General features: G+C 41.9%; 1 long non-coding RNA gene across 1 annotated transcript; it reads right to left on the reverse strand.

The window, feature by feature from the left end:
* Positions 1-9,149: 9,149 nt before the first annotated feature.
* Positions 9,150-14,565, reverse strand: LOC102456991 (uncharacterized). The gene is made up of 3 exons (XR_331282.5): positions 14,347-14,565; positions 13,857-14,082; positions 9,150-9,462 (listed from the first exon to the last, which is right to left on the reverse strand). It is a non-coding gene; the product is annotated as an uncharacterized LOC102456991 (long non-coding RNA).
* Between the last annotated feature and the right edge of the window lie 9,439 nt (positions 14,566-24,004).

Here is a 24,004-nt window from a genome sequence, read left to right on the forward strand (position 1 = left end):
GTCTTAACAGTGTCTGTTATTTCAAAATAGCACCATAACGTGAATATGCAAATGAAGCATGGGATATTTAAATCCCGTCTTCATTTGCAATTTCAAATGTCTACATTTGCATCCCTCTCTCGAAAGAGGGTGCAAGTGTAGACATACTCTAATTCACAGACCTACCTTGGTATATATCTAAGAACTTTGAACTCAGCTATACATAACAGATGAAAATATGTGTAACCTGCACCCTTCTGGGTGTAGTGTACTGCCCCATCTAGTGGCACTGAGACTACTAAAGAGAATGAGTCTGCTCTATGGCCTTAGCTAACAGCCAGCTGATTTTTAGTTCATGTGGTAGAGGGTCATGCACTAAACTTTGGAGAACCCAGGTTTGATTTTGCCTGCACGTGTTACTTATGCAATAATTATTACAAGGGGAAAACTAAATGTGATTATACTAGTTAAAATCCATTATTATTATTTCTGTACAATCATAGTGTTTATTCCACTTTATAGACAAATTGAGGAAGACAAGTCCCTGCCCAAAGGAACTCACAGAGAGCCTTACAATCAGGATTCTGCAATTGCTATCACATAGGTGGACTAATATGTGTGAATGGAGAACTCTTGAAGCTAGTGGAGTATTTCATGGGTACAAAAGTCAGCTCACACATTATCAGTTGTAGTACTGAGGCCTTAGACCTTGGTCTTGCTCTCACTGAAATCAATAGGCATTTCACTGTTGACTGGTGGATGAAAGATCAGGTTCAAAGTAAGTCAATGTACAGCCATAAGAATGAGGTAGGGATACCATACTATGAGATAGATGCTAATATACTTTACAAAGTGAGGTAAAAATATGGAAATCCATATTTTACAGGTCTGAAAATTGATTAACAGAGGTATAATGTAAACCTGTTCAGAAAATTGAGGATGACATTTCAATATGTTTGAATTTATCTGGCAGCAAATTCAACCAGAATGAAAAGTCCAAATTTCATTTTTTCCCCATAGAACATAAAACAACATTTGAAAACAATTTGAATTGTTGACTTTCTCTGAATAAAATTGTTTTGTTTTGAAAATATACAAACATTCTAATATGAAATATATTATATGTTAAACAGCATGTATACATGTAATATATTAACATTATATTGTAATATCAAAGTAAATAGAATTAATTGAAACAAGTCAAATGAAAATGTTTCAATCGTTTTTTTAAAAAAATGTTGAAATAGACATGTTCCATGAAAGAGATTTGTTTTTGATAAAACAACATTTTCTGATAGGAAAAAAAATGTGCCTATTTTTTTTCAGTTAGGTTTAGTAGAGACTGTGTCTGGTCCTTGCAGGAGCACACAACAAGGAAGGATGGACACAGGGAATCTTCAACTCCTTCGCAAGGGCCAGTCATAAAATATCCACTACATAAAGAGTAGCACAGGGACTGCTCAATACTTGTATTTTTGTTGGGCACACATTACATTAAAAAAGATTTGGGACTATTCATATGCTTAAAGTTCACCACTTCCTTATGTGCTTTGCTGGATTGAAGCTACGGTGAGTGACAAAATCAGGAATAAAGCCCAAGTTTTCTGCCTTCCTACTGTAACACCACCATGTTTTAGCTTTCCTCTGCCAGTCATTGAGGAGCATCACTTTTGTGTCATTGATTCTACTTTCAACTCTTTATACCCTCTTCTCTTTCCTCTCTCTCATCTCAATGCCTTCTTACTGCTTCTTACATTATTTTCCATTTCATTTTGTTCTTTCCTGTCCTAATTACACTGCCACCTTCCTGCAGTTCCCAGCCATTGTTAACTGGTAATATAAAGCAGAGTTTTCATATAGTTTGGCAATTATAGCTCCATCCTTGCAGAAACCCATTTTGCTTGAACAATTAAATGACCTACCCTGATCTGTTGTTTTGCCCTGCTATTATTTCTCCCAAAATCCAAAGTGTTATGTTACATTGAATCTACTATATCTACAACCACAATGAGTAAAAAGCTGCTTGCCATTCTACAGCTTTTACTGCCATCACTAATTCAGAATAAACATTGGTTCCAACAAGATTTAAACATACTTCCTCATGTGCAGTTACAAATATTTTTACTTAAAGATGGTAGACATATTAGTTACATGCATTTAATCTATCAACTTTTTTCCTGTTCTCAAATCATCTGCACACATATCACAGTTTATAAATTAGTCTGTTAAATTGTGGATACTTTGATCATTGTATGTATTTATTAAAACATTTGGAATTTACATGCTGGCTTTATGGTTGGCCACCTAAGTCACATGATATTTCTGCTCTCTGATTCGATGTGCTAACTTTTCTAAACAGGAGACTCCCTAAGTTGCTTTCATTGGGGATAACTAGGTAGTATTTTAGACAGATTGATAGCTGGAGGAAATCAGGGCCAGGAAATTTTGGATGCAAAGTACTTTCCTACCTTCTTCATAACACACTTCTTCTTAGCATGTATGCAGTATGCCTCAGGTGCCCTAAGACCAGGATTCATAACTGAATTTGGTCCATTGGTTGGATCATTAGCTTTCCTGGCCTGGGCTGGGTATGGACAGGGAACTCAACATGAAAGCTGATCTATGTCCCCTGAGATACCTGAAGCCCATATTGAAAGGTCTGTTTCCTTGTTCAGAAAGGCAGCTAGGCATCAGCTTACTGCTGATATAGACACGGCTTTGGACACCCTCTCCCATTTGATATCCTTTCCGGGGATTTTGATGGAAATGTGCATCAAATAAGCTTTCTTTTGGAAATCAGTATGCCACCCTTCAAGCAAATCATTTTTTCTCTGCAGACATTCCTCCTAAAACCAAAGGGAGGCATGACACAGATGGCAGCATCCATGATGAGAATGTGGCTCATTGGCATGACAATTATTAACTGTCAATTTGTGCAAGTATTGCGTTTGTTTGTTCTCATTGTTTGACGTATTTTTGTCTAGGGAATGAAGGGTGATTTATGATGATTTTGCTAAGATTCAATATTGCAGTTAACTGTTTTACTGCTGAAAAAACTTTAAAAATACTGAATAGTCTTACAGCACCTTAGAGACTAACAAAACATGTTGATATCATGAGCTTTCGTGGGCACAACCCACTTCTTCAGATGAATGGAGCTAAGGGGTCCAGTTTCCAGATAAACAGCAGAGAAAGAAAGGGAATGGGGGAATGGGGCGGGAGAGAATAGACGGAAAAAGAAGAAAAAAAAGGGAGGAGGGAATTGTCAATTAGAGTGTCCATCCTAAATGAAGCAGATGGAGTGGATACTAGGTGCTCTTAACTACCGGGTGCTTGGTTTTTTATGTCATTAGGATGTGGAAGGAAGTGGGCCATCCACAAAAAGTCTTTGTTTAGACCTCTGTTGCAGGTACCAAACTTATAAATGAAATTAAGATCTGCAGCCTCCCTTTCAAGCTGTTTATTAAATTGTCTTGCAATAGGGCAGTTATTTTACTGCTGACACTCTAACTGCACTATTGCTGCCTTCCACTGCTGACAAAGAAAAATCAAGATGCCTAGTACAGGTTGGACCTCCCTGGTTCAGCATCCTCAGGACCTGACTGGTCTTGAATAAGGGAATTTGCCATACTGGGGAGGTGGCTTGCTGCTGGCTTTCTAGTCTGCTGCTATCTCTGCTTTCAGTTCTGGCTGGTCACCCTGCTAACAGGCTGACCATGCCAGGCTGCTTAATGATGGTCCAGGCTTGGTGAGCTGCCATCCCCGACCTCCCACAAGCTGCCACAGCCTTGTCCCCCGTCGTACTGTCATGGCTCTGGATCTGGCTCCTCTACTGGGCTGCTGCACGGCCCCAGCTTCGGCTCTAGCTCCCTGGCATCTATGGCTCTGGCCCCCTGCTAGGCTGCTGTGTTGCCCTGGATTCCCAGTTCATGCAGCCCCCCTGCTGGGCTGCCACATGACCCTATTTGTGATCACGGTTTAAGTACCCATTCTCCAGATAATTAATGATGCTCTGTCTCTCACCACCCTCTCTTTTTCTTTCTCTCTCCCCTCCCCTTCCCCTCTCCTATTTATTTCGAGTTTTCATATCCCAAACTCATAACTCCAGTCATCTGAAGAAGTGGGCTGTGCCCACGAAAGCCCACCATGATACCATCTACATGTTTTGTTAGTCTATAAAGTGCTACCAGACCATTTGTTGTTGTTTTTTTAAATACTGATCATCTCCAGTAGAAAATTTCAGTACAGACTTCAACTTTGTGTAGCTGACTGATTTTTCTATTCAGTTTGCTCAGTTTGAAAGTAAAAAGATGCTTTTCTCTACTTGGCAGCTCCATAACTTCATCCTGGGTGTGTTCTTTCCTTCTCACACATCATCTGACATATGCATAGGTCATATTATGCCTTTTTATATGTATGCAAGCATTGTCTTCACATCATATCTGCAGTAATCCCTACATAGACCTCTTCTTCTTAGCTGTGTGAGGATTTTCACAGGACCTATGACACAATTTGCAGACAATGGACTGTTGTCAGGGCTGATTGAGGGTACAATTTGGTCTCTGTCAAAATTTGACCTTTACTGATGTGTGAATTGGGAAGAACCCAGCCTAAATTTTGTAGTCCAGTCTGAGTTTGTGGGTCTAGCAGTTAGCATATTTTTTTTAACTTACAATAAGGAACAAATATGAGATGCAAAATCAATGACACACAGAATATGGAAAACAGCAATACCACTGTGGCAGAGTGATTTAAAAAAAAATGTCATACCATAGTTGATGTTAGTAACAGCTAAAGTTGGTTGGGACTTTTTGAATTGTTTCTTCGTTGAAAAATGCCAGTTTGTCAAAACCAAATCTGTTTGCCAGAAAGAGCTAGATTCAATGCATTTCCCGTTTTTTTTTGTTCATTTTATTTGTTTGCAAATATTTTCAATGTATTAATTTTTTTCTTCCTCATTCAGAATGGAAATAATGTCAAATTCTTAGAAATATTCATGAGATGGGGATACCTGTTTCCCGTCCAGCTCCATTCTGATCAGTTCATGCACTATTGGAAGATATTCAGATTACGCTATACTGAGGGAAGTTTGAGGACCTACAGACCACGGACTAGAAAAGAATTAAAGGGTATAGGACCTTGTGAGGGCCCAGTTTAACCCTGAGTATAGGGCAGGCTGCACAAAAACATAATATGTACCAGTCACAAGAGTTATTCAAAGTGAGTAAACCCGGTTGCTGAACAAACTGTGCATAGGGCATCAATATTGTAACCCCTGACTTGCTGTAAGACACAGAAACCTCCCCATTAATCATCCCTCCTTTTCAGACAGTAACATTCACAGTAAACCACGCAGGCTGCGTCTAGACTGGCAAGATTTTGCACAGAAGCGGCCGTTTTTGCGCAAAATCTTGCCGCCTGTCTACAATGGCCGCGAGTATTTGCGCAAGAACACTGACTTTGTACTGTACAAAATCAGTGGTTCTTGCACAAATACTCCGACGCTCCCGCTCAGGGATAAGCCATCTTGCCCAAGTATTCTTGTGCAAGAGGGCCAGTGTAGACAGCCAAGTTGATTTCTTGCGCAAGAAAGCCCGATGGCTAAAATGGCCATCGGAGCTTTCTTGTGCAAGAGAGCGTCTACACTGGCATGGATGCTTTTGTGCAAAGGCACATGCCAGTATAGACGCTCTATTCGCAAATACTTTTAACAGAAAAACTTTTCCGTTAAAAGTATTTGCGCAAAATCATGCCAGTCTAGATGCAGTCACATAGAATAAATACAGTAAACAAAACAAGAGCACTTTTCTACATCCAAACCTCTCCTCCCCCCATCTCCTTCCACTAACTGCTATCTCAGACATGTCTGCGGATCCCTAATTAGCACTCTATTACTCACAGGACAGTTCTGTTTCTTTCCGGGGTTAATATCTATCATTGTGCCTGGCTTTGCAAGGCATTTATTAATTACAGCAACACTGCAGTCAACTACTGCAGTTCTTCCACAGTTTGTCTGTGCCATTTCCCATTTTATTTTCTCTGATGGAGAAGTATTACCGGTGTATCCATGGTGTCATTTATTTTTAAATGTGACTAAAATGATCACTTCAAAGTATCTTAGTTGGAGAAAAAGAAAGAGAAATTAAAAATAATTCCACTAACACAGCAGCTGAGTTGTGGGGAGCTTTAGGGAAGGGTAGAAGTTTGGTTGTTGGAGGCCAATGACAATTTCTACAGTACTATAGAATATTGGATCACACCATTGCAAGCATAGAGCAACATATTTGGGAACCTGAGATCAGACTGCAGATGTAGCAGTGATAGTGTCACATATGATAATCTGCCTCAGGCTTCACTATTTCTTCTCCTACCACCTTCTTGATTCAGCATGGGAACCTGCCTAATGCCTGCAGCACACAACATACCCGTGTCTGTATTCAAGAGTATAAAATCAGACGTGTGACGTTGTTCTGTGGCACTGGTAGCTTTGATAAGAACTGCTCTATGAACTCTGTTTTCTTACTAGGTTTTATTTTATTCTTCCCTAAGCTACCAATGCTGTCTTGTCACTGCTGTTTGTCATCATTTTTATGCAGCTGCTATCTCAGTGAAGTCTCATCTTCCCAGCTCACTGACACAGCCTGCTAATCTATATGGAACAAAGCTCTCCAACAGAACAAAAAAATGCTATCACAAAGGACAAAGTTAATGACCATTGACACGATCATGGATTGAATTTCTTCAGGCTGTGTAATTTCTCCCAACACTGTGTTAAAGGGGCAAGCTTGTGCCCCTATTCACTGTCTGCTGTTACTGTCACACGTCTACACAGTGGGGCTAAAGCCGAAATAGGCTATGCAACTTGAGCTACGTCAATTGTGTAGCTTAAGTCAAAATAGCTTATTTTGGCTTTGGCGCTATCTACACAGCAGGAAGTTGAAAGAATAGCAGTCTTCCTCCGACTTCCCTTACTCCTCACGAAATGAGGGTTACAGGAGTCAGAGTAAGAAGTCCTCCAGCTTGACATTATTTTGACATGTTGAAATAACTGCTTGTAGTGTAGACGTGGACTATATTATTTCAGAATAACGTCAGTTATTCATATGCTGTGTTGACATACCCTTAGATACGGGAATTCTCCAGCAAAAGAATATCCTATAGTGTGAAAACAGAGAATCGCACGAAGGGCACTTTCTTCATTCTTGTCAGCTTCTACTAAACTCTAGACTGCCATTAGACTCACTTGATATAAATATAACAAAAGAACTTAATAAGTAGGAGTTACTCAGCATTATGCCAGCTGCTTTTTTCCAATCAAATTCTATCTAAAAAATGTAGCCATCACTTTTTCATATGTGTGGACACTTTTGTAAACAACAAAGAGTAAGAGATAAAACTAAAAAACTTGAAGGCTGATATATAGCCTGTTGAAGGCAATGGGAGCATTTACAATTACTTTGAACTGGGTTTGCATCAGGCCTGTGGTCACTCACCATTTGGTAGAATGGAGACAGAAGCTGTCTTAGGGAGAAGGGCGAATAGCTCTTTCTATGTCTGTTGGTTCAGCATCTTGGAGGAACTCGCTCAATATCCAGTTGCTGGTGGACAACTGGTAGATGTAAAACCTGGGCAAGGTTTTCAGAAGAGCTTAGGTTCAATTACAGGCCTGGACCAAAGGTCAATAGAAAACTCAGAGCCCAGATCAACTGACTCAGACTTGGGGTACTTGTGCTCTCAGGGGTGAAAAATAGCAGCATAGACTGCACACCGACCTACAAGGTCATCCCACCTTGCCCAGTCTCAGAGGCCAGGTTCCAGCCCAAGTGAGAATGTCTTTCCAGCTATTTTTCGCCCCTAAGGCTATGTCTACACTATAGAGCTTTTTCCGATAGTTTTTTTGGAAGAGGATTTTCCAAAATTTGGCCTGTCTACACTGGGCCAAATTTGGAGAAAAACCCTCTTTCGGAAGAGCCCTTCTTCCTCACGGGAGGAGGAAGACAGAGATTCTGAAAGAGCATGTCTGCTCTTCTGCAAAAAAAAAAAAAAAAGCAGTGGAAGAGTAGATGCATTCCCTGGACACAGTGAAATTTTTACAGGATACCTCCAGTATCCTGGAAAAAACCCATAGTCTAGACATAGCCTAAGTGTGAGCTCAAGTCCATTGACTGAGGCTCAGACACACTTACGTGGAGATTTTGCTTCACTGCAGATGTACCATTAGATACTTGAAAGAAGCGGCCAGATATTCATCAGTGCCCAGCACCTAAAGGTGCCGATTGTTCTCAGTGGGGGATGCTGAAGCAAAATGCAGGACAATGTAGCACTTTAAAGACTAACAAGATGGTTTATTAGATGATGAGCTTTCGTGGGCCAGACCCACTTCCTCAGATCAAATAGTGGAAGAAAGTAGTCACAACCATATATACCAAAGGATACAATTAAAAAAATGAACAAATATGAAAAGGACAAATCACATTGCAGAACAGAAGGGGGATGCGGGGGGGAGGGGGGGAGGGGAAGGAAGGAAGGTAAGTGTCTGTGAATTGATGATATTAAAGGTAGGGAGAGTGGGATGTTTGTGAGTTAATGGTATTACAGGTGATAATTGGGGAAGCTGTCTTGATAATGGGTGAGATAGTTCAAATGTTTGTTGAGTCCTTTTTGGAAAGTGTCGAATTTTAACATGAATGACAGTTCAGAGGATTCCCTTTCAAGTGCAGATGTAAAAGGTCTTTGTAGCAGAATGCAGGTGGCTAAGTCATTGAGAGAGTGTCCTTTCTGGTTAAAATGGCAAGAAACTGTTTTCTCTGTGATCTTGTCTGATATCTGTTTTGTGGGCATTAATCCTTTGGCGAAGTGTCTGAGATGTTTGTCCAATGTACATAGCAGACGGACACTTTCGGCACATGATAGCATAGATTATATTTCTGGATGCGCAGGAATATGTATTCTTGATCTTATAACTCACTTGGTTAGGTCCAATAATGGTATCAGCAGAATGAATATGTGGACAAAGCTGGCAACGGGGTTTGTTGCAAGGGAAGGTACCAGGGTTGGTATTAGTGTGGTATGTCCTGTGGTGGTTGGTAAGAATCATCTTGAGGTTAGGTGGTTGTCTATACGAGACTATGGGTCTGTCTCCCAGAGCATCTTTGAGTATGGTATCCTGTTCCAGTATAGGCTGTAGTTTCTTGATAATGTGTTGGACAGGTTTAAGTTGGGGGTTGTAGGTGATGACAAGTGGTGTTCTATTGTTGGTTTTCTTGGGTCTGTCTTGAAGTAGATGGTTTCTAGGTATTCGTCTGGCTCTTTCAATTTGCTTTTTTATTTCTCTGGGTGGGTAGTTGAGGTTTATAAATGCTTGGTAGAGATCCTGAAGCTTCGGGATGCTGAGTGCTCAATGCTTGTTAAAATCTGCCCATTTTATTTAAGTGTTGTGTTCCCTAGAGAAAAACAGGTCTTTCCCTGACAGTTTAGATTAACCTGAAACAAATAAAGAAGAACAAATTGAAATCTGTCTGCACAGGAACAAGAATACAAAGTGTAATAAGCTCCAGCTTGAATTGCCTCCCAACTTTGTTCCTCAGAAGAGAAGCATCTGAACTTATTTTTCTGTTTACACTTTGTAGTCATTACATTTATGCCGGTTTGGGGATGTGAGAAAAGGATTCAGTCTTCAAAGAAGTATCAGATGTACATGAAGCAAAATGCAGGACAATGTAGCACTTTAAAGACTAACAAGATGGTTTATTAGATGATGAGCTTTCGTGGGCCAGACCCACTTCCTCAGATCAAATAGTGGAAGAAAGTAGTCACAACCATATATACCAAAGGATACAATTAAAAAAATGAACAAATATGAAAAGGACAAATCACATTGCAGAACAGAAGGGGGATGCGGGGGGGAGGGGGGGAGGGGAAGGAAGGAAGGTAAGTGTCTGTGAATTGATGATATTAAAGGTAGGGAGAGTGGGATGTTTGTGAGTTAATGGTATTACAGGTGATAATTGGGGAAGCTGTCTTGATAATGGGTGAGATAGTTCAAATGTTTGTTGAGTCCTTTTTGGAAAGTGTCGAATTTTAACATGAATGACAGTTCAGAGGATTCCCTTTCAAGTGCAGATGTAAAAGGTCTTTGTAGCAGAATGCAGGTGGCTAAGTCATTTTGGGTATGTCTTCACTACAGCGCTAGTTCGAACTAACTTAGTTCGAATTAGTTAATTCGAACTAAGCTAGTTCGAACTAACGCATCTAGAACTAAAAACTAGTTCGAACTAGCGTTTTGCTAGTTCGAACTAGTAAGTCCACATTGAGTGGACTCTGAACAGGGCTTAAGGATGGCCGGAAGCAGTGCCGGCAGGGCATAAAAGGAGGACTTAGAGCATGGAGATACTGTCTCAGGCTAGCCGAGGGCTGCGCTTAAAGGGTCCCGACCCCCACCCCGGACACACAGTTCTAAGGGGTGCCCCGCTTGCAAAGAAGTTCTGGCTTGGAGTGCCCTGAGTGCCCACACTGGGCACATCACACCACTCGGCCATCAGCCCGGCTGCACTTGCCGCAGGCTGCCATCTGGGGAGAGGGAGTAATTGGGGGGCTGCAGGAGAGCTTCCACCCCCAGAAGCCCGCAGAGCCAGCCCAGTCCTCCCCATCGGGGGCTCGTACCCCATTCCTCCCTCACCTCCTTCCACTTACCCTTCCCTAGCCCCCCTTCTTATTGATGTACAAAATAAAGATAATGTTTCTTCCAACATTGACTCTGTCTTTATTGAAAAAAACTGGGGGAGACTGGGAAAAGGAGGTGGGAGAGGGGAAGAGAAAGGCTGGGAGAGGGGAGGGCAACTAACATGATCAGGGGTTGGGAACAGGTCCCAGATGAAGAGAGGCTACAGAGACTGGGACTGTTCAGCTTAGAAAAGAGGAGATGGAGGGGGGACAGGATAGAGGTCTCTAAAAGCAGGGGTTGGGTGGAGAGGGTGCATTCATAAAAGTTCTTCCTGAGTTCCCCTAAAGAAGGACTAGAGGACACCAAAGGAAAGGAATGGGTAGCAGGCTTGAAACTAGTAAGAGAAAGTTGTTCTTGACAAAGCAAATAGTTAACCTGTGGAACTCCTTGCTGCAGGAGGCTGTGAAGGCTACAACTAGAACAGAGTTTAAAGGGAAGTGAGATCAAGTCATGGAGGTTGGGTCCATGGAGTCCTATTAGCCAGAGGGTAGGAGTGGTGTCCCTGCCCAAAGTTTGTGGAAGGCTGGAGAGGGATGGCACGAGACAAATGGCTTGGTCATTGTCTTCGGTCCATCCCCTCCAGGGTCCCTAGGGTTGGCCGCTGTTGGCAGACAGGCTACTGGGCTAGATGGACCTTTGGTCTGACCCAGGACGGCCATTGTAAGCTCAGGGCTCAGTGTCGGGGGTCTCAGTGGACCCCCTTGATTTTCATGCACACCTGGTCCTGGGTGGCCAGGCTGGCAGCTCTCCTGCCCTAGACGGCCACTTTCCTGTGCCTAGTGCAGAGATCGTGGACGAGGTCCACGATGTCCGCACTAGCCCAGGAAGGTGCCCGCCTCTTGCGGTCCAGGGCAAGCTCCCGGGAGCCGCCAACCTGGTCCCGGCAAGAGGGGGTGGGCTGGGGGGCATCGGGTGGGTGGCTCTGTGCCGTGCCAGGTGCAGGGTCTGCTAGCTGGGTGCTGGCAGGCTTGCACCTGGCACGGGCACCGTAGCCAGCCCGTGCCCCTTTAAGGGGTCCGGGGCAGGGAGGGGGGGCATAGAGTTTTCCTGGTGTTGGCCAGAGTGGCCACCAGGGAAACCTGGGGAGGGCTAGCCTCCCACTAGTTCGAACTAAAGGGCTACACAGCCCTTAGTTCGAACTAGCTAGTTCGAACTAGGCGTTAGTCCTCGTAAAATGAGGTTTACCTAGTTCGAACTAAGCGCTCCGCTAGTTCGATTCAAATTCGAACTAGCGGAGCGCTAGTGTAGCACCTATTAAAGTTAGTTCGAACTAACGTCCGTTAGTTCGAACTAACTTTGTAGTGTAGACATACCCTTAGAGAGTGTCCTTTCTGGTTAAAGTGGCAAGAAACTGTACATGTTTGAAAATGCAAAAAAAAAAAAAAAAAAAGAACTCTTGTTCAGAAAACAGCATCCAAAAATAATGTGACATTTGGTGAGTCTACTGTTATGGACCATGTAAACCATCTCAAAACTGAGAGCTTTCCACTTTAGCTAGAAATTTGACATGGCCAATCTAACATTGCCACAGCAAGGGCATAGCTACAAACAGTCCCAGTTTGGCATCTTTGGACAAATGGGCTAGACATCTTAGGGCCTGAAAGAGAGTGAGAGAGAGAGAGAGAGAGAGATCAACTGATTCTCTGTCCATTATGCAGACAGCAGTAGAGTACCTATGGCAGAGTCCTAACCGGCTAGTGGGAATCACAGCCTGTGGATAGCAGCCCTATTAATACTCAGAATTTTTGCCTGTAGCAAGGCAGTTATTGTATTAAATAAGTGGGGACTTTGGGGAGAAGGGAGGATGGGGACAGAATTAATTTTCGGGAAGTGATTTCTTAGTAATAAAAACCACACAAGGAGAAAAGGGGGTGCAATTAAGGAAGAAAGGATAATAGGCCTGTTTCCTCTCCCCAAATATGCTATATGTGTGAGAACTATAGGCATCTGGGTGTACCAAAAGAAGGCAACAGTAGGTAAGTGGGAGTCTTTTTTGAGGGTGTGAGGAAGTGTTCCCTGTAAACTGTGTACTTGTGCAGCTGCCTTGCAGAGATTCAAATGCCACCCAACTAATTAGCAGAGCTGCACAACTTGATCTTTTGTTTCTATTGGTGGTGCACATTCACCATGTTTTAGTGCACATAAAAACTTTATTCTGCAGATGGATGGGAAAAATTAGAGGGAACATTGGTGTGAGGCTATTTGGGAAGGAATGATTATATCCCATCAATTAGTTTTTAGCTGAATCCTCAAAATTTTGCAACCCTGACAAAGGGCTATAGAGATAGCTATATTATATCTATAGCTATATTATAGCTATGTAGAGATCGCTATATTATGTCATCTGAAATTCCCAAGTAAACATCTCCTTATCCCTGAGCAGCACTCAGAAGAACCCCAACTTCTGGGACAATTCTGTACAATTTTTATAAAGCCATAGCATGTATGCTCTAGCAAAAGCTGTATGTTCAGTGACAGATGAAAATACTGCCTGAATGGAAAGAAGAACATCTAGGATCAGGAACACCTGTTTTAAATGGCTCTTGGAAAAATGAAGTGCTATCTCTTTAAGTTTTATGTAGCAATTGCAGACAGTGTCTAAGCTGACCCCCTGTAATTATAGCAGTGTAAATTCAGATGTGAGAGGTCATTGTCTGGCACTAACAGCTTTATGCAGACTTGTACTATGAACCTTTTTTTCCTGCTGGGAAAATTAATTATGTGATCGGCTCTGCTTGAAATTAACACAGAGCTAACCTTTTCACATGAAGAGATCAAACACTCCAAGGTGACTTGCAAATTACTCCTCTAAGCGAGGGTCCCTCTTTTCTCTTCCCTCCCCCTGCCCAGAGAAATAATTAGTTCACTTTGGTATGATGTTTAAGTACTGTCATTAATCAAGTCAAACATTCTGAAAGATTTCGTTTTTGTTCTTTTTTTATATTTAAGTTTTAACTCAATTTTTAATTAGAAAGTGTACAAAGTGCTTTGGATAAAAAAGATTTCCCAATATTGATCCCAATCCAAATTTAAAATACATATTTTGTATGCAAATAATAAAGCATAAAAATTATAGTGAGGTTGTCATAGCTTCATCTTTATACTTTATATACATATATATAGTTTACACATACATGCAGAGGAATACACTTACCTGAATGGGTGAATGTGTTTGTATGTACAGGTAGCTGATCCACATTATAGAGATTTTTGCCATTTTTCAATGGCTTGCAATTTATTTCTATGTTCCTTCCAAGTTAGCATTAGGGCTGGTTGAAAATTTACCATTGAAATTATTTTTCATTGAACAATTGACTTTGCATCTGAACATCTCTCTGTGAAAATTTTTGAGTATTTGCATTTGTTGAAAAACCAAACACCTGAAAATAAAAAAAAAATAGTTTTCAGCTGAAAACAGAAATATGTTGATTTCCATCATATGTTGGGTTTACAATTTCATTCAAGGGCTTTCAGCACTCCTAGTACACAAATTGTTTTAACACCACTAGCTGAAGATTTGCTTCAGTGAACTTAGGTTAGAAGCCATTCGCCTATACCAGCTTGAATTTCAGCATGTTTCTATCACTTGCATTTACTTCATGTTAGAAAGGGAACAAGTATAACTAGGGGAAAATGCACAGTACCTCCTTTTCCAGTAACCTCTTTGTTCCAGGTAGAATTATCCAGGGGGACAGGTAAGCAGAATGGTTCAATGCACTATAGCCCCCCAAAACGGTGTGATACAAAACCAAAATGGGCTCCAATGGAAATCCATTACACTCTGCTATGTATCTGTGATCATTAAAAAAAAAGAAAAAGAAAAAAATCCCTAGTCATACTCCAAATATACACACACATTCTAGTGATCTAAAGTGACAAGAGAATTAATACATACAATTTGAACATTGGCTTACAGATAATTGTGTCATTTTGTTTGTTCTAACCTAAACCTAACCTCTAATTTTGCCTTTGAGACACTTAAAGTACAAAATTGGTGTTTAGCAATATGGTTTCCATTAACTTTAAGGGAAGAGAAGAGCATGTTGAATTCTCACACATGGCTTTGAAGATATAAAGTAGAAAATTTCAGTTTGTTTTGCAAAAACAAATTAGAGATAGAATTAGACATCTCACAAACACAGATGCTTGCGAGTGGCAATGAGACAATTTTCTCCTTATTGGAAACATGTGAACGTCCTATTAAAAACAAACAGGAGTGGTGTAACATTTCAGTATTTGTGGACAGTGCCAGTCTTGGCACCTGTTAGACAATGTCAAAACAACATAAAAAATTTTGTACTGTGAAACAAACAAGGAGTTGGAAATTTGTACACAGAGACTGGGGGATGGGTGTGTTGTCTTATTTATATGTTAAAAACAGATGCCAAGCAATACAAAATGTACAATACAATAATATGTAGATAGAGGGACATTTTTCCTTTAAAAATCCTTGGAGCACATACCAAAATGTAAAGTTGCAAAAACATTTTTTCCTTCATCAGATAATTTTGCACAAACTCCTGAAGATCAAAGTCAAGTCAAGAGATAAATGACATCTGAGCTGACAAGGCATCTTAGCCACTTGAGAGTCCCAGAGGCAGCCTTAAAGCCAACAACATGATTGCCTGTGGAACTGCCAAAGGATCCAGATGGCAGCACTGAAATAAAAACTGTGATGACAAATATTCAGACAAAGAGTCACCTGTGGCTTATGTTTTTGTATGAGTGCTGCTGAAATCAGTGCCAGAAGAAGAATGAGGAGAATTAAGGGGAAGGTATATATTTTCTGCTATTATTCCAAGGTCCAAACCTGAAGTCCAGACTCCTTACACATGCAGGATCTCCACTGGAGTTACTGAATTTCATCTGTGCCTTCATGGCAGAAATGGGTCCCAGAATTCTACTGTATTCTTTTAGTTGTCTCTAGCTGAATAATATATAAAACTGAATAAAACCAGGGTATAAATAGCAAAAGGCCCTGAAATGTCTAATGAGCACTCAGGTATATCAGACACTTTAAGGGCATAACCACTTGCCTCAATCTGGTCTCAGCCCTGGCTCCCGGTCACTTCTAAATCACCCCAGGCACACCTACGGTTTAAGACAGATAGTATTTAATAGTTATATTACAGCACTCCCCAGAGGCCCTGGTCACCATTGGAACATTTTCATGTTCACTGAAGTACAAAACCAAAGGAAGAGATGATCCCTTCCCCACAATAACTTCTGTGGTCTATAATTATTTTCTCCTCCTTTACATGGTCACTTGAGTCAATGTTTCATTTTGAGCCTAACTCTAGTTCAAATAGTATCAGAATAAGATCTTGTAAACCAAATGTAAATGAAATACAAAAGAAAACACCCTTGTATTTAAAGTGATAGATTTGACAGAATACTAAAAATGGTTATTGGCCACACCGTCAAGCATGCTCTTTTTTCTGTGATTAGGAGAAGCACAATCAGGCCTACTGCACAACTGTGGAAGTTCAATAAAGGTTATCCAATGTTCAATCGAAAAAGATAATCATGCTGTTGCACAGCACTTGGTAAAATGTATATTTTTTGCTTGCATCCAGTTTACCAAACACCCCAATTTGCTCTGAATTAGTGACCTGCCCTCTTCAATATTAACCTACATTATTTGCCAAATGTTTGTGTCATTTGCAAACTTTATAAGTGATATTTTTATGGTTTCTTCCAGGTCATTGATATAAATGTTAAATAGTGTAGAGCCAAGAACTGCTCCCCATGGAATCCCACTAGAAGTAGACTCACTCAATTATGATTTCCCCCTAAACAGTTAGGCTGTGTCTAGACTGGCAAGTTTTTCTGGAAAATCAGCAGCTTTTCCGGAAAAACTTGCCAGCTGTCTACACTGGCCACTTGAATTTCCGGAAAAGCACTGACCATCTCATGTAAAATCATCAGTGCTTTTCTGGAAAAAACTAGGCTGCTCCCATTTGGGCAAAAGTCTCTTTCCGAAATACTTTTGCCTAAAAGGGCCAGTGTAGACAGCATAGTACTGTTTTCCACAAAAAAGCCCCGATCGCGAAAATGGCGATCGGGGCTTTTTTGTGGAAAACCGTATCTAGAAAGTGCTTTTGCAGAAAAGCATCCTGCCAATCTAGACGCGCTTTTCCAAAAATGCTTTTAACGGAAAACTTTTCCGTTAAAAGCATTTTCGGAAATTCATGCCAGTGTAGATGTAGCCTTACATTTTGAGAACTATCAGTTAGCAAGCTTTCAATCAACTTAGTGCCATATTAATTTTATATTATTCTAGCTTTTTAATCAAAATGTCATGTTACCAAGTCAAATACCTTACAGAAATCTAAGTATTTATGTCAAACCTATAATTTTATCAACCAATCAGGACCTGAAGTTAGCTTAAAACTGCATGGACAGACAGAATTTAATTGTCCATGTTGGTAATCCACTGTTAAGAACTGGAAAGAGGAAGACATTTTCAACAAGTTGTATTGATTCCAGAATATAATTAACAGCTGACCTATTAACAATAGGTGTGGTTACTTACACCATTATAATTAGTTAAGTTTTCCTACCTGACATTTTCCACTATAAAACTTCTACTTTCAGTTTCGCTTATCACTTAGCAAAACTTTATCTGTTTCAGCTGAAATTCTCTGTGCGAGGTATCTGATTCAGGTGGAAAATTTTTAGCAATTTTCAACAAGAAGGTTCAGATGTTCCCCAGAATGAGAATGGGAAAAATACAAGTTTGTCCTTACTAAAAATAATTCTTAAAACTGTATGGTTGAAACATTCTTCTTCCTGTGTTTTTGGAGCAGGGACTTGAAATTTGGTTTGGGGAAGGCAAACCTCTTTGGCATCAAGGGTGTGCCTTTTGCTATTCTTGAGATAAAAAAAATAACACATGCTCAAATCTGATCAAGTTATAGCTCTATGGAAAAACTTAGCTGGTGAATGCTCAGCAGAAACTTGTTAAAGTTTTGCAGCTAAATTTTTTGAAGGTGCTATCTGCACAGAGCATTCTCCAGCTTTCCTCTGCAGGGTCTGAGCAGGACCTTCTCTGGAACTGCTGCTCTCAGGACCTTCTCTGGAACTGGTGCCAATACACTGTAACTAAGCACAGGGAGTGCCTAGATAGGGAGGAAGCAGAGATGGCTTAAATGGAGACTGGTGAGAGGCTGGGCTTGGAGCAGATGCATGGGAGGTCAGGACAAGGAGAGTGAGCACTGGGAAAAGAATGGTAGAGGACTAGGACTGAGATGAGGACAGTCTCTAGAAAGTCTCAGGTAGAAGGGGTCAGGGATGTAACTGGAGGTGGAGACAGGGACTGCCTGTAAGCCAATAAGATGAGCTTCCCCCTCAGAAACAGAACTAGATTTCAGGATGCCTGATTTTAGCATGCTTGTGCTGTAAGCAAGTAGCCTCATCTCTGTCCAGTGGCTGACCTGCATGGCCAAAGTATGTTGTCATCCTTTATCAGTTGCCTCAAATGGCAGAGGTCTGTGCTGTGGTTAAACCTGCCAGGGAGCCATTTTGGGACCCCTTTTGGGTCCACGTGCTGATTTTTTCCAGATTTTTTTAAACCTAAAAAATTACAATCTGATCATTCTTTTAATGGCATTTTCGTTTGTAAAGTCAAGTACTCAAAAGCTAGGGAATGTTAAAATTAAAGTTGCTCATGCAATCTCACTTTAGCCTTCTTGGGTATATACATAATGATACTGTCTGGTGCACTGAATGAAACAGGGATCACCTGGGGAAAAATTGTATGTAATCATGTAATTGATGAATGTATTATAATGCATATGCACAACTGAGCAACATTAATTCTCGGCTTTCCTAACTTAGTGCTCAACTTTGCAATCTTAATATTCATTGACTGCAGCTTTTTATATAGAAGAGATATACAGAGTACTCTCATAACATATCCTAGTACTCAGAGGCCGACACTCCTGCAAAACATTAAGTGCATTGAATCGTTAATGACACAAGTATCAACCTTTTGTTTTATGTGGCTAGGTCACAGTAGGTGAATATCTGTGTAGCTCCACTGATAGAAGAGACTATGGAATCAGCTATCAGTGCAATAAAAAAAGTGTATTGGAGGTTTTCCCAGATTGTTTAATTCGATTAGAGAAGTTGTTTTAAAATGTCATAAGTGTGCAGACAGTTGCCAGTCCTATGTTAGGAATGGGGGGCCTAGAGCAGTTCATTGGAGGTGCTGAGAGCCATTGAACCAAACTGTATATCCTGTGTATAATGGAAACCACTTCAAGTGTGGGGTGCTGCAACATCCCTCTCTCCTCTCCTACCAGCACCTAGAGTTAGGGAGATCCTTCAGGTCTACTAATATGCACTGCAAGCTTTTATCATTGAACTACCAATGATTGTCCTGCCATGAGGCCAGGGGACTGGACTCGATGATCTCTCGAGGTCCCTTCCAGTCCTAGTATTCTGTGATTCTATTATTCTACCAAGCTTGAGACAGCATCCTGTCTTCATGCTGTTTGCTAGGCTATGGAACTCTTAGGGTTCAATTGTGACATTAAGCTACAGACTGAAGTAAGGAATGGTAGGGAGGTAGTCTGAGGGAGTAGGTAGTTGCACCATGTTTGAAGAGAACATGCCTGTCCTGCTGGTGAATGGGTGAAGGGGTGGAGCAATAGTTTGTTCTGAAAGTTGATTGGCACTAAATTACTTTTGACTTTGTGTTCCTGGAAGCACTTCATTTGTGATCATGTCCAGACTACACAGGAACGGAGAGATAAGTAACAGAACAGAAAGTTCCTTGCATTATCCCTTTCTTCTCTCCTTCCCCTCACCAAGAAGTGATATGATTTTAAGAAAAAAACCCCTAAAGTTATGTGTGATATTCTGTTATTTACACAGCAGAACATTGTGAAAGTGCCTAGGTAATTTACACCACAAGGTGTCAGCCAGAATAACTTTTGGTGACTAAGTTTGTCATCCATTCTCCTAGTCATAACAAAGGTGATGTATCTGCAATCACAGCAAAAGCTATGTTAGTGGAGCACTGTGTAGCCAATATGAGGCTTTATAGGATGTATACATCTTATCACAGCTCGGTCAGATATCTTGTTAACACCTTGAGAGAGGTGACTTCTACAGTGACAAGTTTTATCAAGATAGTGCAGTGCAATATGATTTTCCATTCTAAACCACAATGGACTACAATGAACTAAATCCAATATTTAAACAATGGCATCTGTAAGCAATAACTTCATTGGCACCATAAAAAATAAGGCAGTATTTTCCTGCACTGCCTAGAAAAATAAAGTTCATGTGGCATGTAGAATATAGGCTGCCCCCCGAATTGTGATGCGATCGGTTCCTGGGATAGCATTGCAAGTCAGGGGCAATGTAACTCAAACTTGCATTTATGATAGGCGCCATGTTCTGTCATGAATACAGGGCTGAGGATGTAAGTCAGGGGTTTTCGGCCCCTTCTGCACTTAAAAAAATGGCGGTAAGTGCGAGGGGTCGCAAATCAGGCCATCGTAAGGCGGGGGTTTCCTGTACTTAAGTTCTATTGTGTGGCATATGAAATTAATTTAACTAGCATTCTTGATTTATTTATAGTATATAAAGACTTTGTTTTATTCTGAAATTCACATTTGTGACCTGTAAAGCATTTTCTAAAATCTAGGTAATCACTAGTATAAACCCCCACTAGAATAGCAGCATTAAATAAATGGCACTTCTCCATCAAGGGATATTTGAACTATAAAAAGTAACACATGCAATGAATCTTTAGTACAACGGGGCAGGGACATCACAAGACAGTAAGGTTAAGTTGGGATGTCAACTGTCAGTTCCCGTGACATATCTTAACACAAATGGGAATTTGTTAGCAGCGATTGAAAATGACCTTGTTCTTTTCCTACGAATCTGAACAAAATAGCTCTTTCTAATATTGAAAATACTTCCCTATCATATAATAACTGTATATCAGACTCTACAAGCATAATTAAATCATATAATGCAGATGAAAAATAATATCAAATTCTACATAAAAGTTATGATTGTAAACTCAGTAATATCGAAACCAGAAACTTTCCCATACTTGAAAAGCTGCAGCTTTATAAATAATACAGTATAATCTCATATATAAATCTATTAAAAAAAACCAAAAAACCTATGATAAAGAATGTTAAGGTTCCACAGTCAAGCATTCAAAAATTAGTAAATTTTATAATAAAGATTGCCCTTCCATTTCTAATTTGACCCACTTTTGTGTATGCATTAAGGAATCTTGCTTAACATCATATAGAAAGTCCATGGCAGAGACAAAGATAGAATTCATTTTAGGGCCTTAAACAAAACATCCACTGTCTTCTTACAGGTCTGTGCTCCATTGTCAGCTGACTGTGGTTATGTCTACACAGCAGCATTATTTCAGATTAAGCTATTGCGGAAGCAATTTTTCCAGAATAGTTTATTTTGAAATAGCGCGTCTACATACAAAATGCTTTTTGAAATAGTGCTTAGCTATTTCAAAATAATGCGTTCATGCTGATTGGTCGCTAAATCGCATTTAAGGCCACCTGGAACCAGTTCAGGCAGGGCATCAGGTCAGTGGTTGCTTTGTGTAGCTGCAGCTTGAGGCTATCTGAGGTCTGTGCTTAAAGGTACCCCCCTGGACAGCCTGGTGTCAGGTTTCCTTGCTTGCTTGCCTACCTTGCTGAGGGCCAGCAAAGCATTTTCTCTTTTTGCTCTGGTTGCCCTGCTTCAGGACACCACAGCACTCTCCTCTATGGAGCCAGAGCTACCTCCAAGCAGTTTTCAGCTCTTGCAGCTTTTGCTGCAAGTCATGCAGTGCTTTCTGCATGCAGCCTCCCAGGCCCCAGCCCTTGTGGTAGACCCTCCTCGGGTGTGTGGGGGAGCAGCTCCAGCATCTGGATGACGTCCCCCTCCTCATCTGGTGTCTGGACACCAGTGCAGACTGGTGGGACCATATCGTTCTGGAGCACTGGGGAGACCAACAATGGCTCCAGAACGTCAAACTGAAGAAGGGCACCTTCCTCAAGCTGTGTGAGTGGCTCACCCCTGCCGAGGCAACGAGACATGCACATGAGGCTTGCCATCCCCCTTCAGAAGAGTGTCACCATTGCCCTCTGAAAGCTCTCCACACTGGACAGCTACCGATCCATGGGGAATCAGTTTGGTGTGGGGAGAACGACCATCAGAGCCCTGATCTTGCAGGTATGGCATTCTCAAGCTATTCTCCCAGAAGCAAGTGGAAGGGTGGAATGGGCTTCCCTAGGGAAATGGGGGGTGGCGGTGGTGCAAGCCCCCTTCTCAGGAGGGTTTGTTCTTTCCTGCCCTCACAAAGCCCTGCCAGGGGTGGATGTGACTGCAGGGGGTTGCTCCTGGTGAGTGAGGGGGAGGGAAGAGGACTAGGAGGAAGGAGCAGGGGGAACTAGCAGGTGTCCTGGCATCCCTGTGATTTTTGGTTTGTTTCTCTCCTTCTGCAGGTGGTCAGGCTTATCAACAGCATTCTGCTGTGCAGAGTCATCTGCCTGACAGATGTGAACACCATCATCAAGGGATTTGGCGCTCTGGGCTTCCCCAACTGCAGGTGGGCTATCGATGGGTCCTCTGTCGCAGCTTCCTGGAGCCATGTGTCTAGGAGCAGCACAACACATGTTCCCCCATGCACAGGTTGTTGCGCAATCCACAGCCAGCAGGGGCCAAGCATGTAGCGCCTAGCTCCCCCCTCGCACCCAGCCCTCCCCTCCATCCTCTGTATAAAGAGAAAGTGATGGCACTCACATGATGTACCTTTCCCAGCCTCGGACAATGCCTGGGACACGTCCACAGGGAGGCTTTGGGTCAGCTGCGCGCTGAGGCTGGTCTCATCTGGGTCCTGGTCCTCCTCCTCCTCCTCACCGTCATCTCTCCCCCCAGCGAGGATGATGACAGGTGTCTCCAGCCTGGAGTCTATAACTAGCAGGGGGGAAGGGCTCTTCCCCGGGATGCAGTTGACCTCCTTAAAATAAGGGCAAGTGTGGGGCTCTTCCCCGGATCAAGAGTTGCCCTCTTTGGCCCTGGCATAAGCCTGGCAGAGCTCTTTTACCTTCATCCACACCTGTTCTTGAGTGTGGATGTGACCTTTGTAGCTCGTCCCCCCAAATCTCAATAAGGTCCAGGATCTCCACACCAGACCAGGAAGGTGCACTCTCTTGAAGCCCCAGCAGGCTCCTGTGAGCTGCGTGAATGCTCCCGGGGAGCAGGAGAGGGCTGGGTGGCACCGTCACTGTGGCTCGTTGTGGCCTAAATGCTGTCAGGGGCAGCTGCAGAGTGGCTTAGGGCTGTCAGGCCTGCTGCGAGCCATAAACCCTGTTTACAGAGTCTGCAGCTTTAAGAGCTCCAGGGGACGGGGGTGGGGAGGGGGGAGGAATCAAGTTTTCTTGTGTGTGGATAGAGTGGTCAGTAATACACACTGGGAAGGGCTGGAGGTCCCCTATTTTGAAATAGCCCCTATTCCCTGTCTACACAGCCCCTATTCCGAAATAGCTATTTTGGAATAGGCACTATTCCTCGTAGAATGAGGTTTACAGAACTCGAAGTAAGCCAGCTGTTATTTTGAAATTATTTCAAAATAGCAGTTTAGCTGTGTAGACACTCGCAAAGTTGTCGGGATAGCGGCTATTATTCCGAAATAACTTTGCTGTGTAGACACACCCTGTGAGAGGATGCGCTAGTATAACTCTTAGACTACACCAAGAACCCAACCCAGTGGATTCAATCTTAAATCAGGGATTTGGTTCTCAACCTTATTATACTGGTTCTCTCTTTTCTACACTAAGATCCTCCTCCACAACCTGTTCCATTTATCTGAGTCCACCTGCCAGCTAGAAATACAGGAATGGGAGAATAGTCATGAGTCCCCTCTGACAACCCCCTGCCATCTGCTCAGATTGAGAACCCAGACCTTAGGCCATTGTTTCTCAAACATTTGAAAGCTGAGCCTCCTCCTTCAAGAAAAATAAATCTACCATATCATCCCCACAGTTTCATTATGTGTTACTACTTTATGTATTTTCTTTGCCCTTTCCTGCATTTTGGTGAGCAATGCCATACGATCTCTTGATTCAAACGGTCAGGGCTCTAAGAAAAACACCAAATGTTATGAAACTGGACAATACTGATGTTGTTACATCTGAGCATCCGAGTTAGTACCCAATGAAATGGAAATTAATGGGACAATTCACAATTCACTGAGTTCAACTCCTAGCTTGGTGGGAGATCTGAGGTAATCGCTTCCCCTTCTTATGCCTCATTTTCCTT

Source organism: Pelodiscus sinensis, chromosome 1 (genome assembly GCF_052426305.1).
Source record: "Pelodiscus sinensis isolate ZL-2025 chromosome 1, ASM5242630v1, whole genome shotgun sequence".
In the NCBI taxonomy this organism is placed as follows: Eukaryota; Metazoa; Chordata; order Testudines; family Trionychidae; genus Pelodiscus; species Pelodiscus sinensis.